Genomic DNA, 3968 nt, shown 5'->3' with positions numbered 1-3968 from the left:
GAGAGGTCAGCTGCGCCATGTGCATCACCTCCAGGGCAGGCGGGAATCGAACTCATGCTGAAGTGGCTTCAGCTTCTTAGTGCTGTGCTTTAACCTGCTGCACCACCAGGGAGAGCCTTAGCAATTATTTTTAAAGCACCTGCTAGTTATTGTTTCAGAGACAGGAGATAGAGTGGGGGATGGTAACCTGTGATCTTTTAAAAAATTCTACTTTTAAAGAAAATAGAAATTATAATAGTAATCCATTTTTATTATAAAAACAGTAGGAAATACAGAAATCAAAAGAAGAAAAAAGTCATTATTAATCAACTACATTAAAACAAAGTCAAGTACCACTTGTAGCTAAGTTTTAGAGACTATTTTCAACTTCTTTTTTAATGCATATATGAATACATTTATACAAAAATTGAATCAGGGCTCTCCTTGGTGGCACAAGGGGTTAAGTCTCAGCACTTGAAGCTGGCTGCAGTTGCTCCAGCGTGAGTTCAATCCCCAGCAGTGGAGGTGACCCACATGGTGCAGCAGACCTCTCCTGACCCACCCACTGCTCCCCTCAGCAGTGTACTTCGACCATCTGCCTGTTCTGCTCCCCACTCTGTCTCTGGTGAGTCCTCTCTCTGCCTCTGCACCTCTCTGGCCTGTACTCCAGTTCTGTATGCATAAATAAATTAATTAAAAACATAAAAGAGGGCCCTCCCTGGTGGCGCAGTGGGTTAAAGCACAGCACAATGCAACTTAAGCCACTTCCTCAAGAGTTCGATCCCCGCCTGCCCCGGAGGAGATCCACATGGCGTGGCAGACCTCTCCTGACCCGCCCCTGCTCCCCTCAGCAGTGTACTTCCTAGATCTGCTTGTTCTGTACCCCACTCTGTCTCTGGTAAATCCTCTCACCCACCGCATCCCTGGCCTGTACCCCAGTTCTGTATGAATAAATAAATCTTTAAAACAAACAAACAAACAAACAAACAAAAAACATAAAAGATGCTGAAACTGCAGGTGAAAGACACGGTTGCACCTCAGCAAGACCTCCTTTAAAAAAAAAAAAGAACCATAGTTAACACACTATTTTTATCTCCCCTCTCTTCACTTAAAATTATGAAACTTCCTGTACTGATATGATGACATTATAATTTTTTAAAAAAGATTTTATTTATTTATTCATACAGAACTGGGGTACAGGCCAGAGTTGCAGGGGCAGTGAGAGGATTCACCAGAGACAGAGTGGGGAGCAGAACAGGCAGATCAATGAAGTACACTGCTGAGGGGAGCAGCAGGCGGGTCAGGAGAGGTCTGCCATGCCATGTGGTCACCTCCGGGGCAGGCAGGGATCGAACTCATGTGGAAGCGGCTTTCGATTCTTAGTGCTGTGCTTTAACCTGCTGCGCCACCAGGGAGGGCCATGACAGTATAATTTTTAATGTCAATGTAGTACTTGTTTATAGCTACTGAAATTTGTTTATTCTAATTGTCAGATGTTATAGTTTCCATATTATGACTTTATTAAAATGCTGCTCCAAACATTCTTATATATTGTTTCACTGTTTCATTAGGATAAACTCCCAAAATTGGAACAGTAGGTCAAAGGCAGTGTAGAATTTTAAAGCTTTTGGATACCTCTGGTCAAACTGACTTCCAAAGAAGTTTAAGTGTAGTATGAAATTGCTTCTTCCCCCAGACGCTTATAAATACTAAGCTGTATTTTTTTTTTAAAGATTTATTTTACTTACTTATGCAGACAAGAACTGGGATGTAGGCCAGAGGTGCAGGGAATGAGAAGATTCACCAGAGACAAAGTGGGCATCAGAATAGGCAGATTGACCAAATACACGGCTGAGGGGAGCAGCAGGTGAGACAGGACAGGATCAGGGATCGAACTCATGCTGCAGTGGCTGCAATAGCTTCATAGTGCCGCACTTTAACTTCCTATGCCACAAGGGAGGCCCCACATTTCAGTGGTTTTTACATTTATATTTCTTTAATTGCTGTGGAGACGGCTAAAGATATACGCAGGCCATCAACATTTTTTCTTTTGTGTACTGTTTCTTTGGGGTATACATATATATTTTCTTACTAGCTTGTCAGGAAGGGTATAAAATAGCACAGACAAAGCTTTCTTTTCTTGTTCTGTATTTTTCCCAGTTTATTATTTTGTTCTGTTTCTGTTTTCGAAGTGATCTTTACATCATCAAATCTGTTCATCTCTGTCTTTTGTGTGATTCAGTTTTTATCTTTCTAAATGTAGTGAGATGTTTGAAATAAGGCGGCTTTCAATTGGGCTTATAAATATTTAGCTGTAGAACTTTTTTGATGTAAACTCCCTTCACTCGTTTATTTTAAAAAAAAATTCAAACCTACAGAAAAGTTGCAAGAATAACACAAGGAATACCCAGTTAGAATCTGGGAACCCTATGTGAAAGGAATTAATCGATGAACAATTAGTAAGCACCCACCAGGTCCCTAAAATAACCTCCTCAAATGACGCGAACCAACCAATCAACGGGGAAGATGCTCTGTGTTCTTCTTGTTCTTTTAGTTCCTTCTGTTTCTGAATTTTTAATTTTATTTAAAAATGGAACCTCTATTACTTATTTTCACTGAATGTCTCTTTATTGTTTTTGGTAAGTCTCTATCTTAATATCACATTGCAGATTCAATACCTGAATTGCAATGTGCCGTAATTGTAAAATACACACTGTATTTTGAAAACATAATACAAAAAGTATTATAAATACCTCACCAACAGTTTTTAATGTTGTCTACATGTTGAAATCATAAATTGACTAAATTGGATTAAATAAAACAGTATTACATTTTACTTTTTGAATGCAGATACTAGAACTAGAAAATCCTTTTTTAAAGATTTATTTACTTATGCATACAAGAACTGGGGTGTAGAGTAGAGCTGTAGGGGGTGAGAGGATTTACCAGAGCAGAACAGGCAGACAGACTGAAACAAACTGCTGAGGGGAGCAGCAGGTAAGACAGGAGAGATCTCCACGCCACGTGAGTCAGCTCCCTGGTTGGGGATTGAACTTGTTCTGCAGTGGCTGGCTATAGCTTGATAGCTGTTACTTAACCCCTGTGCCACCAGGGAGGCCCAAAACTAGAAAATTTTAAAGTACATATGCGATATATTATATTTCCATTGGGCAGCACTGAGTTGGACAGCTAAGAGGTGGTGACGAAATTTGGCTATGGAGGAAACCCAAGGATGTGAGCTCGGTTTTAGATTACCAGCCTCTGGGGTTGAAGGGACGTGGCTGAGAATGTGCCCAGCTGGCCTTTCAGTCTCTAGTGTGGCCACAATCTGGGCCTGTCACTAGCCCTTTACCTAGTTTTTCCTTAGGCCTGGGGTTGAGTGTAGGAATGCCTATAGGCTGAGCTCAGCCTCCATTCTCCTGATTCTTTACCCTCCTCCTTTGACCCCATTCTGAGCTGCTCTCATCTTCTGGCTCAACACTCAACTTTCGCGCAGTGATTTTTGGGTCCGCCCCAGGGTCCATGTGTTGAGACCCTCTTCCAAGGAACCCACTTCCTTCTGCCAACTGTGGGGTGAGCAAATCGGGCTGTTCCCAGCTCCTGCCGCCTCTCGGTTGCACGAGAGAGAACAGGTATCCTTCCTCAGCTAGTCATTCGACAGTTTTAACATGTCAAAAACTTTGCTCTGCACTGGGTTTCAAAGCTTGGTGACATTGAAGGAGTGTGTTCCTGGGAAGATGTGATTGGGACAACTAACACAGAGGTGTGAAGGTACTATCAGGGGGTGCAGAAAAGGAATTTTCTGTTCTGCCTAGGAGGGGAGTAGGAACAGACCCCCCTCCTCTCCACTTTCAAATCTTGATGACTCCCTTCTATTCTGGCATCCATCTCCCTGGCTTCTGGCTCCGCCAGAGCAGGTGATCTCACTCTCGGCTTCAGCTCACCCTGCCTCTTCCCCACAGGTAACCCCCAAAGCCTTGCAGAGCCTC

The sequence above is a fragment of the Condylura cristata genome, unplaced genomic scaffold (genome assembly GCF_000260355.1).
Source record: "Condylura cristata isolate star-nosed mole 26May11 unplaced genomic scaffold, ConCri1.0 scaffold00020, whole genome shotgun sequence".
Classification (NCBI taxonomy): Eukaryota; Metazoa; Chordata; class Mammalia; order Eulipotyphla; family Talpidae; genus Condylura; species Condylura cristata.
This window is presented reverse-complemented; position numbering follows the sequence as displayed.